We start from the raw sequence: 12,400 nt of genomic DNA, 5'->3' as shown, positions 1-12,400 counted from the left end.
CAGATTAGACAGTGGACTTTGTGTGATTCCAAACACAGCCAATAGCATGTGAAATAATAATTATTATTAAATACCATGATTAATTTAATAATTATCTGTTTTACTAATGCAAGTAGCAAAATTGGCCCTATGGTGGTCACCTATGATCCCCACAGCCCCCGCCCCCACTCCTACATCCCCACCTCCCCTACCTAGGGATGCAGGCAACACCTGGCATCCACATTCATTCATTTCCCCAGCAGGAAGCCGTGACCCTGCTAGTGAGGTGTGCTTAAGTGGTGATGACCACACCTGGCAGCAGAGCATCTCTTAGGGATCCGGGCTGAGGAACCTTCTCTGCAGCTGGCACAGCAGAGGGAGCCTGGACTCCAAGGGAGGAGGCTGGGAGCTCAGGTCTCTGCTGCAATCGGAGGATCCCGGGCTGCAGCCGCTGTGTGAAGTTCCCAGCACACACTCGGCTCCGCACTGTCAATTGTGGGTGAGCCAGGACAACAACAAGGAGAGCGATCCCATTTTGCCTTCTTAGAGAAAGGGCTGAGAAATGAGCCGCCCAAGGAATCTGGCAAGGAGAGGAGTGAAAGGCAGATCCCTGCCAGCAGCTAAGTTGTAAAATTGCTTTGGAGACTACCCAGGGAGCGCGATAGAATTGATAAGAGCAGCGCAAGCCGGGTTCCTGAGCAAAGGCATGCCCGGCTGCACTTGAGTCGGGGCGGGCGCAGGAACGCTGCCTGCGCCTCCTGCAACTATCTGTGGCTGGAATAAAGGAAAAGAACCTAGAAACACAATTGCAAGGGGGATTCCTGGAAGGAAAATACATCTACCCTCAAAGGAGGGGAACAACAACCCAGCTGGCCTGTGTGCATTTTTAGAAGGAGAATCCCTCAGGTATGTTTTCTTTACCTCCCTGAGCTGCTTCATCTGCATGAAATCTTAGCCTCTGTCTGTTTCCCACCCCAACGGTTCTTTCTCTCCGTACTTTTGAATCACAGTGCGGTTCTATCCATATAGGGGATACCCCTGTAAAAGCTTGCTTTTCTAGGCTCATAATCAATTATGATTTATTGGAATCATGGTTTTGAATGCAGCATGATAACTGTTCGCTTAGTTTGCAGTCAACTTTCAAGGGAATTACTGCATAGGAGCAAACATGGTTGGGCTAAGAGTCGGGGGTTCTCTTCAGTCCCTTAAGGTTTAGGAATGGGTGAAAATGAAAGTCAGAGATTTAAAAGTTGGGCGCTTCAAGGAAAGGGTTAAAAGCCAAGCCTGGTGTTGGTGTCACCTAAAGGTGTGCAGCTGAGCCTCGGGTCTGGGGTCAGTTGAGCTTTGGGATGGTTCTGCCTCTCCAGGGCTGGACCAGTCCCTTGGGGCGATGATCCCAAAGATTTACTATTAAGAAGTGAGGTTGCTTGGCTCTGTTTTACAACTGTTCCATGACACAGAAGGAGGCAGTCTTAAAAAAAAAAAAATCCCAAGACCCAGCTACATGAGTAGAACGAACTTCTGCAATTACGTCATCAGCATACTTGTATAATAAAGAGAAAGACCCAGCAACAGTCATACCTGGGTGAAGTGACAAAGCTGAATTTCATCTTTCCCGTGAGGGCTTTAGAGAACAACAATGAAAGAGGTGGGTGGAGAATGTGCAGAAATGTGAGTTTTTAAAAAGCTTCCGTGCTTTGGAGTTCATAAATGAAATGTCCCTAAGGAAAGAATTTTGCCATTTTCGACTTGTCAGTACTTTCACAAAAGTGACCAAAATTGACATCAGATTGTATGCATGCATGTGCATTTAAATGAGCTTTTACAGAATGAAGGGGGGAAAATGAATGAAAAGTTACGTCTTGTGTATATAAAATAGTTTCTAGATTTTCTGCATGTCTATGTGACAGTTTTTTTTTTTCCCTAAAGCTTTAGGACATTGGCTTTTAATTCCTGTTCTACTTTTTAAAATGATATATTAGCTGCTATAGATTAGAACTAATAGGATTTAAATCAGTTATGCACCTTTGGCCATGCAGAAGATCATCATTCTGTTTTTGTAAAACTTAGCTTTTTTTTCTTTCTTTCTTTTTTTTTTCTTTTTGCCAAGTGGCAGCAGTCTGGAGTACTGAGCTGGGCTTTACACCAACATGAGCTAATGAGTTGTTACAAAGTCCTTGTTGGGATAGTAGAATATACTAGAATAGGGTGGATATCTACAAGCAGCTGTTGAGATCACAAGAACAGAAGATAGAGAAAGGGTTTATCTACGGGAGCAGGAAGCGCAGTGTGGTGCTTGGATTTTGACATGTGCTGTGGTGCAGGTCACCCATCTGTAGATGAGGCATCCTAGCAGAAATGTGATAATAATTTCAGAGCATTGTATAAATGCTTATCTTTAAGAATAATACACTGATGCCAAATTGGGTAAAGAATATCTGAATCTCAGAGGCAAGTGAGAACTGATTTTTTTTTCCCAAACCCAAAAAGTTAATTTGTTTTCAAACTACATGGCATTTGGTTGGGACTTATCTCAGCAGAATTATGAACTTAGATCTGAGGGAGGCGAGGAAGATGCAAGTTTGTTTTCTAAGCAGTTCTTTCCTGTTGGACTTTAATCACAGGCATTTTGAAACATCTTCCATAAGAGCTCAGCACCTGGACAAACCAGTGTGAGTGCAGGTGAATTGGAGGTGCACGTGTGAAACGACCCCCGAGGAGTCACTTCCGGTGTGCTTCTTACTAACCGCATCAACCAGTTTCTTCCTAGGTCCTATGACACCTCCTAAAGCTGCTCTCCTTTTAGTATCTAGCAATGAGGTATGTGGCAAACAGAAGGAGTTCCTTAAAAGCCCATGGATCATTGCAGACAGGTACAAGCATGGAGGTTCTTCTTGCAAAGACAGATTACTCGAAGTATTTTTGCGTAGGATAGGGAGTGATTGATGGTAGGGTCAGTGGAGAAGGAAACACTTGGGTGTTTTTGCTCATTTAGGGCCAGCTAGTGTCTTTGAGTATCTGTCCAGGAAGTTCCTACACTTTCCCCTCCTCCCTTCTCCTCAGCGATTGTAGTACATACAACTTCTCTGAGCTCTTAGGGGCATGGGACACCTGTATTTTGTGTCCTCGTTTTAGCACCTTTGGCTTCTGGTGTGTATTCTTTCATCCACTTAACATTTACTACACAAGAACTTTCCCCAAATTATTAAAGGGATTGAAATTACCTTGCCACGTGATGATGATATGTGTACAATCCTTGCTTTGAGGTAGGAATTTGGGGAATTTTAAGTGCATGCTAAATTTGTTTCTAGAATATTCCTTTACAGATCTAAAGCTATTGTTTAACTGTATTGTAGCTGCTACCCAGTATCAACTTACTTAGTCATGTACATTTAGAACACTATCACTCAAGTGCTAATTGCAAACCCAAAAGATTGAATTGGTATCTTTTGCTATTGTTAGAAATCATTTCTGGGCCCACAGTTATCTGTGTTTGGATAATAAAGGCTTTAATTCCTTTCCAGCTGTTTTTAAAGGAGGTTTTATTAATAGCCCTCTCAGCCTGTAGCTTTGGAGCCTGCAGAAGACTGAATACCTGGTGCTGGAATCGCCAGAGATAACAAATACCACAGCAGTGTTTGTTCTGCTTCCGGCCTTTAAAAAAAAAGAGTTAGAAGGAGCCAAGGGGATGGCTCTGCAGGTACCAGTGCTTGCCAACAAGCCCGAGGACTCGAGTTTGACCCCTGGGATCCACGTGATGGAAGGAAAGGGCTGATTCCCCTAAGTTGTCCTCTAAACTCTAGACCGTGCCATGGTATGCACAAGCTTCCCCACCACAAATAAAGATAATAAAAGGTGTTACATAAAACTTGTCAGGAAGATAGGAGAAGTTCTCCTAATGTCTTGAGCAGAAGTTTCCCAGAGGAAATGTAGTCATTCAGAGGACACATGGCATGATGCCTTTGCTACTCGTAAGGCTGGCTATGTGCCAAGTGACATGCACATTCCTGCCTCTTTGCATATTTTAGTTATGGTGTACCCATTAGCCTCTGCATGCCAAAATTATTATAACCTGCATGCAGGACAGGTTTTATATTGTTCTTCCTCCACAGAGAGTTAAGAATATTTTGTAAAAATAAATACCGGTTTCTAAGATCAACTCAACATGATAAATCATAGCTAAGGCTTTTCTGTTTAAAGGTAATCACGCCGTATGAGTTGCCTTCTCAAACAACTTCTTTCCCCTGAGAACTCTGAGGTCCCACCCTGGCCATCTCCACTTCACACAGTCAGTCTCAGCCGCCTCCCATCCTGTTCTTGGTAAAACAGCTTATTTCTTAGCATTTAGAATTGTAGAATCTGGGTGCAATCTGTCTATTTTTTTATAGAAAAAGTGTTTTGCATGAAAATATTTTGCTTAGCATATTTCATAACTAGAGACAATATTCCTTATGAATAGCTTTCCCAGACACATGCAACACATACACACACACACACACACACACACACAGACATGAGACAGAGGAGTACAAGTGTTGGCATAGGTGACTCTGTGTGTGTGTGAAATTTTATTTATTATTTTATTTATTATTTATTTACATGTATATTCGTACCTACTTGTTTCTAACTGTGCCACATGCATGCAAGAACAGGCCATAAAAGGCATCAGATCCCCTGGAACCGAGTTGTAGGCAGTTGTGCTCAGACCAATGTGGATCCCGGGAGCTGAACTTGAGTCCTTTGCAAGAACAGTAAGTGCTCTTAGCTCAGAGCCTTTTCTGCAGCTCCAGCTCTATTGTTTTATGTGTAAGAGAAGCTGATAGCTTAGGTGTGGTCAGTGAAGGCAGTTTCCAAGAGGGAATACTGTGGACACAGCCTTAGGGATGCTGGCAGAAGGTCAGATGTGTTCTGAACCATGCCATTATTAACTGGCACATAATTTTTAAAAACTGAAAAAAAATTGTGTGATTTATCAATGAAAACTCTTAGGTAGCAGTTTCAAGGGAGGCATTCCTGGATAACTAATGCCACAGATCAACAGGAGTCCAGCAGGAAACAGCAATACGTACTAGAAACATCTTGGCTCAGTTTTTCACGAGCTAGGTAATTTTCGGGCATTGTTTTCCTTTTTGTCCTTTCCTATCTGTGAATCTGTCTGGATATCTGCTTCAGAAAGTCACTTCTAGTTGCACAGGTCAGGAATTTTTTAAGGTCACTATTGTTTGGGCTTTGTAAGATGGACTCCATTGGAGAGGTAGCTGTGGTGTTTATTGGATATGGTTTGATATCCCAAGTAGGCTGGAAAATGTATAACTAGTCTGTGTTTGTCTGAAGGAGTAAGGAAGCAGTATTCTTCCACTTTGGTTTGGATTGAAAGCTTGCAAACTATTTTCCTTCAAACAACAGGGCACACACACACACACACACACACACACACATATTAATAAATTACATGCATCCAAGGAGTTGGCACCCAAGGAGGATGGTTTCAGTAACACAACAAATACCACCAAAATCTACATGTGCTCAACCCCCTCATGTAAAATGCTGTTGTATTTTCATACAACCTAATCACATCCCCCAAACTGTCACCATATGTAGTTCTGATGGAATATAAATGCCATAGAAACTGTGGGCACACAAGATTGTTTAGGGCACAATGACAGGAAATCAATTGTGCCTGTTTGTTCCCGGCAAAAAGTTGAAATGCTTTTGGTCTGCCGTCAGTTGAGTCTATAGACACAGAAGCTGTGCATACAAAGGGCCAGCTGTATTTTAGAGAAACCCCTGTATCTGGGAGTGAAAACATATTTTCTACAGCTTCAATTGATGTTGAAGTGCTTCTATTGGCCAAGGAAGCCTGGCAAACAAATGGTAAGCCTGGTGTGGTGGTACATGCCTGTGATCTGAGCATTTGGGTAGTAGAAGCAGGAAGATCAAGACTTCAAAGCCAGCCTCAGTTATACAGTGAGTTCATGATCAGCCTGGGTTATGAAACCAAGATGTAAGAAATGCTGGCAGGGAACTTAAAGCACCAATTTTTAGAGTCCCTGATAGAAAACTACTTTTAAAAATAAAATAGATACGTATTATGTGTAGTCCTCCTCTCTGAGTGTACATACTCCATGAACATATGCCCCCCGGCCAAAAAAAATTGTGGAGTCTCATGGCCAAATAGGCAACCTTAGCTAGCAAAGCTCCTGAAACCTAAATGTTTCCTATCAGCTTTATAGAAGGTTGACTGGCAGTGCACAAAAATACATAGATCATTTAATACGTGTCAAAAAATAAAATACAGTTCTTAGAAAGTAGCCTGTGAGATGGGGCAGTGTGTATAGTTATACAACAACGAGCTGATGCGTTATTGGAAGATAATTGCTGGGCATAACGGCACAAGTATTAGCTGATAAATGTTTTGCTTAGATACATACTAGTTAGAGTCACTATAGTTGATCTCTGCCTACGTCTACTTCATCTTGAGCCTCACTCAAGCACCCCCTGCTTCTACCTTCTTCTAGACTGGGTGACCTAAATTTCACAAGTGGCCGCCCTACTTCTCCTTACCGACAGTACCTTTAGAAGTCAAGAGTCTGCAGCAGCTTCTCCTGAATGGCTCTGTCCGCTGACTGCCTCATTTCTGGAGGCTCTAGACTCCTTGTCCCCAGGGCTCTGCTCTTCAACATGGCTCACTTGCCCTCCGTCAGCTTGTACTTTCCCCCATTATGTTTCATTTGCTGTTACCAACCCTGCTCCGAATCCTCAACACTTTATTCTTAGAACATTGCCCCAGCCTCCCAGTCTTCCCATCTACAATGAGACCTCTTTTGAGCATCTGCTCGGCATGTGCCTGCCAAGTTAATTGTCCTAAAAAAATGTCATGACACACATCACTGTCCCCAAAGGTTTCCATGGACACCTCTGTGCGCTTAAAATAAAGTTCAAAAGCCAGATACAAGGCAAAGAGGTTAAAGTATTCCGTGAATAATTATGAGGGTAGGAGTTCAGATCCACAGAACTTCTGTAAATGCTGGTGGATGTGGACGCTTGCCGGTAATTCCAGACTTCAAGGAGGAGACTAGGATTTCCCCGAGCAAGCTGACTACTCATCAATGTGAATCCTGGGTTTTCTTGAAGGCTCTGCCTCTTTAACTAATGTGGAGGAGTAAAGAAAGATGTTTCTGGGCAGCTCCCTGGGGTTTCCACGTAGAGAGAAACATGTTACCCTCACACACAAAACACATATGCACACAAATGCGGTACACACACACACACACACACACACACTATGGTGGCTTGGATAAGAATGGCCACCACAGACTCCTGTCTTTGATTGCTTGGTCCTTAAGCAATGGTACCATGAAGAGGTGTGGCCTTATTAGAAGAAGCATGTCACTGTGGAGATGTGGCTCTGAGGTTGTGAATGCTCAAGCTATTTCCTCTCTCTCTCTCTCTCTCTCTCTCTCTCTCTCTCTCTCTCTCTCTCTCTCTCTCACACACACACACACACACACACACACACACACACACACACACACACAGAGTCAGTCTCCTTCTGCTGCCTGAGGATCAAGATGTAGAACTCTGAACTCCTCCAGCACCATGTCCCCTGCAAGATGCCATGCTTTCCACCGTGAAGATAATGGACTAAACCTCTGAAACTGCAAGCCAGCCCCATTTAGATGGTTTCCTTTTTAAGAGTTGCCTTGGTTATGGTGTCTCTTCATAGCAATAAAACCCTAATACACACACACACACACACACACACAGAGAGAGAGAGAGAGAGAGAGAGAGAGAGAGAGAGAGAGAGAGAGAGAGAGAGAGAGTGAAATGGGGAAAAAATAAAATAAAGCTTAAAATTTTTAGTTTTTCAAGAGCTTCCTTTACAAGCATGTCCCAGCCTGCCCTCTTGACGTTCTGGCATTCTTTCCCTAATCTCTGCTCCACTTGCTCAGATTATAGATTCCAAACACTTCTCCAATATAGACTTTTATGGTTCTAAACCTCATGTCTAATTTAATAAACAAGTCAAATATTTTATCATTAGATTTTCCTGTGGTTTGGACTTGAAGTTTAGACTCTTAGGGATTCGCTATAGTTTTCATAAGAATGGGCCTGGCTCTATTAAGAACGCCTTCTAATCAGTGTCTATGTAAAATGTGGTCATTCGTTTTTTTTTTTGTTTGTTTGTTTGTTTGTTTTTTGTTTTTATTGTGTTGTATTGACATCATAAAGTTCATTGTCCCAGAATGTTCATAAGAAATGATTAAAATAATAAATGGTGAATATTCAATGAATACCAGCTGGAATTGACAGTTGTCACCATACTTTTTTTAAACATCTTTATTTACAATGGTCTGTTCATAGGTGTGTTTGATTTCATATTGAATTTGCATTGCATATTATCATCAGTTACTAGAAAGAAAAAGAAGTAAAGGAAGAAGGCACTTGATGTACAGAGTAGGAGATGGCAAGAAATGAACTCAGTGGTAGAACTTAACCGTTACCGTGTCCCAAGATAGGCATGACCTCAGCATTTGGACCAAATCAGAGTAGCTTTGAGCAGCCTGCTCTTGATGAAATTTATGGCCCTGAGATCCCTATAGGCACTTGCATTGCTTTTCACAGTACGGGAGCAGCAAATCCCAATGGCAGTAGATTAACAGCTGATGGGGGAAACATCAACCCTAGAAGCTGCCTTGAAGAGTAAGGGACAGAAGAGCAATTCTAATCCAGTCATACTGTGTAAAGCACCGGACTTCAGGAGCGTTGGGTAAACAAAGGGCTCCTGAACACTCCAGCTGAATGCCAAAGAGGTATAGGCATGTGATAGGTAGCAGGTGGATGTGTAATAAGGACTTGCATATTTAGCTCTATCTAGGTCAGAGCCATGCCACCATAGAGGCCCACATCAACTACTAATGATGGTTGCTTCCCTTGCTTGGTTGGGGTTTCTGAGACAAAGCTCTACATGTCATTTCCTGTTTGATTTTTTTTTGCAGTAACAGTGTTTTCTGATTGTGTACCGAATGCTCCGCCTCTGATCTCAGTCTTCTCACACTAACTTTAGCTGATGTCAGCTGTAGCCTAACTCCCTCCTATTTCACTAATTTTGCAATGTGTGTCCCTCAGCATCCAGCTACCCATGTGTCCGTCAAGAGCCACAGTTACAGTAAAACATCCAGGAGTCATTCAACCCTCGGTTTTGTTTTTATTTTTGGGAGGGATTCTGAGAGCACCTGTTCATTCTAAAATAGATACAGTGGTCCTGATTACGGATACATGAAATTTCCATTAGTATTTTTATTTGGGAAGAAATTTAACAATAACAATAACAACACAAAAACCAACTAACCAACCAAACAAACAAACAAACAAAAGGCAACTGATGAGTTTGAGAAAGGGGAAGGCCTAAATTCTTCATCTGAACTTACAAGGTTGGGAATTGCAATTAGAAAGAGTCAGAACCAGAAGTTATTGGGACAAACCTTGATGCATCACTCAAACTTTTCTTGTGTCTAAATTTTGGAGTCCTTGTTTCCCAGACACTTGGCCTTAAGGTTCTCTTCTAGAAAGTTCTGTTTGTCTCTACCTCAGCCTCCATCTGCAGCACACACGTTGCTGGTTGGTTGTGTTCAGAATCTGAAGCCATTTCTATGAGAGTGAGGAGTAGAGTATTGAAAATGCAGAAAATTTAAAATCCACAAAATGTGGGACAAATTTCAAGTCTCCTTAAAATCATAAAATTCTAGACCACAGTCTTTAAATTTCTCATTCTGAAGAAACACCTTGTCAAGCAGCCACGCTTTCTAGATTATTGAAACATCTGCAGGAGATAAGGTTAATACCACATCAAAATGAATGGAGAATCCATGCCTGTTTATACTCAAATGCAAAAAGTTATTACCATATGTGTCAAAATTAGCGATAAAGATAATTTGAATTTTAATGGAGGAACATAGTGAACTAAGAATTAAAACTTGGTGAGCCTCTAACTAATTTGCAACAGGAGCTTTAAAAGAAAGATAAATTTAATAGGTATTTATAGAGAAGGTACTATTAATAAAGACATGAGGGCTGCCTATGTGGCTCTGTGGGTTTAGGTGTTTGCTGCTAAGCCTAATAACATAAGTTAGATCAAAGATCCCACATGTAGTAAAAGAGAACTGACTTCTTTAACTTGTTTTCATGCATATACAGTAAAGGAATGATAAAGATTAAAAAAAAAGACTTGGCATCTTATACATAATATTGAGCTCTCTATGTGTATATATTAGTTTGATGGCATAGAAAATTCTCAAGACTTCTCCTTAGTACTACGTTATAAAATATCTGAAATTGATTAGCAGATATTTTTAGTTCAATAATACACTATCAGTGATAAGGGATGTTTAGGGGTAGCAGTGCCATTTCATTTGGGAGCTAATAGAAAGATGATCATTTGGAAAGTAATTTATCAACTACGGATTGGATGTCGGCACTGAGGAAAATACTCTGTCTAAGAACTCACACCTGGGTTCACACACATCCTTGAAGTAGATTGAAGTCATGCCAAATCTATCATTTTCCCAGAAAAGCAATTCATAATGAGTGTGCTACTTCGGAGAAACTAGAGCAGCTGAAAGCCTTCACTTCCCATATTCCTGAGTGCGAGCAGTTCTGAGGACTCAGCAGTTGGCTGAGGAAGTAGATGTGGTGGATCTATTAGGGACCATGGTAGAAAGTGATGGGTATGAAACATGACCACCAAATCCATACAATGGAGACCCTAGCAAGCTGAAGTGATAGTGTTCAAATTTCCTCTTTTTGCTGTAAGCCTTAGGTTATTGGAGGGAATCTCTGTACCTTTCTGACTGAGAAAAGTTTCTCTGGTCTCTGAGGATTCTCATTTCCTCCAACATTCAGAACTTGAGGAGGGGGTACAGTCTTTCTGAGTTAACTGTAGAACTGTGAATAACTCACTATCAAACCAATCGTGTCTATGTGGAATAACAGGACTGACCTGTATGGAGGCTTAAAATTTGGCTTTCCTGGTGTGTCCATCAACAATTTCTCCCTTTGGATTGTTACTGCTAGTGTCGACCTAGGTTGTGAGATTTCTTAAAATGAGTGAGATCTCTGCAAAATCAGTGAAGATACTAATATGCATTGGGTACAGGTGAGGGGGAAGGTCGCCCTGGTAGATTAAAATGGCTCTAATATGATACAATATGACAACTCTTGTTGTTGACATGAACAATAAAATAGTGCTCAAAATGTATCTTAATATTTTAAGTAAGAGGCAATAGATGATATTATGATCCTCAGCCAGAAAGAACAAGTCAGACAGAGGCAATGCTTGTGGGGTGGAATGGAATGCGGTGATGAGCAGAGGTCAAGGCCTTCGAGTTTTGACTTAAGCTCTGGCAAGTTGAGTTAGGTTCTACAAGAAGGAAGGAAGCAAGGCCTCCCTTCAAAAGTTCTTACCTCCGTTATAAAAGGGAAATATAAAAATGGGTAGTAATGAGACACTAATGAGGAGTGGTTTAGGAGGAATTGAAAATACATTCTCTCCAAGCAAAGTGGGTAAAAAGCTAGCTCTGGTTAAAAGAGAGACTACAAGAAATGAGCAGACTCTACTGATACACCTGAAATGTATAGAATAGAAATAGAAAAGTCACTTCAAGTTTTATTTATTATACTGTGTGTGCATGTGTGTATAATCATATTGCTTACTGAAGTCTCTTTCTGCATCACTATTAGTTGATTTCATGGAAGATGGAGACCACTGTTTCTCTCTCACTCTTTATCCCTCTATCCTAGTACAGGACACAATGAATAACTGTTGCCCAATAATTAAAGTGTTGACCTCTTCATATTGCTAGTAAGTTTAAAATCATCTTAGTTTAAATCTAGGTTTCTAGCTAGTTTGATCTCCCATAAATCTGTCTTCATCCTCTCTAGTTAACCATTCTGCATTGACAAGCGGACAAGCGGACAAGCCCTGGGCATGGGAAGGTCTCCATTCTTACCCAACTTATGGTCTTGTGGGAAGAAGATAAAGATATCAGGTATAGTCTCCATGACACATCATAAAGTAAATTAAGATGTTTCTGTGCTCCAACACTGCTCAATATTTTGAAATCTGTTAAATACTTTCACTCCAAATTGTGATCAGATATTTCTTATCTGAATGCTGGAGCTGGGTTTGTACTCATCAATAAAGGCAAGGTTATAGGACCTCAATTACAACCTTGAAAAACTGTCTGCAGACACTGATTGATGAGCATCGCTTAATTGCTTAGAAAAAAAAAAGATCTAGGCAATCTTTCTTGGTTTCTACCTGAAAGAATAACTCAATAGGAAATTCAAGATAAAATGGAATAAAAATCCCCTTAAGAAGTTCTTAAATATACCCAGCAGGTCAATAGCTTTAAATTAAAAA

At 41.2% G+C, this 12,400-nt stretch overlaps 1 protein-coding gene across 1 annotated transcript in view; it reads left to right on the top strand.

Moving 5' to 3' along the window:
* Positions 1-387: 387 nt before the first annotated feature.
* The window catches only part of Unc13c (unc-13 homolog C), a 502,014-nt gene continuing 490,001 nt past the window's right edge, over positions 388-12,400 (top strand). The window contains exons 1-2 of the mRNA XM_085844784.1: positions 388-885; positions 11,920-12,026. The gene's annotated coding sequence lies outside the window, so the exon portion shown is untranslated. The remainder of the gene's footprint in view (positions 886-11,919; positions 12,027-12,400) is intronic.

Source organism: Mus caroli, unplaced genomic scaffold (assembly GCF_978045245.1).
Source record: "Mus caroli unplaced genomic scaffold, Mus_caroli_1 scaffold_11, whole genome shotgun sequence".
Taxonomy (NCBI): domain Eukaryota; kingdom Metazoa; phylum Chordata; class Mammalia; order Rodentia; family Muridae; genus Mus; species Mus caroli.
Note: the sequence above shows the minus strand (reverse complement) of the source record. Positions and strands in the feature narration are given on the sequence as shown.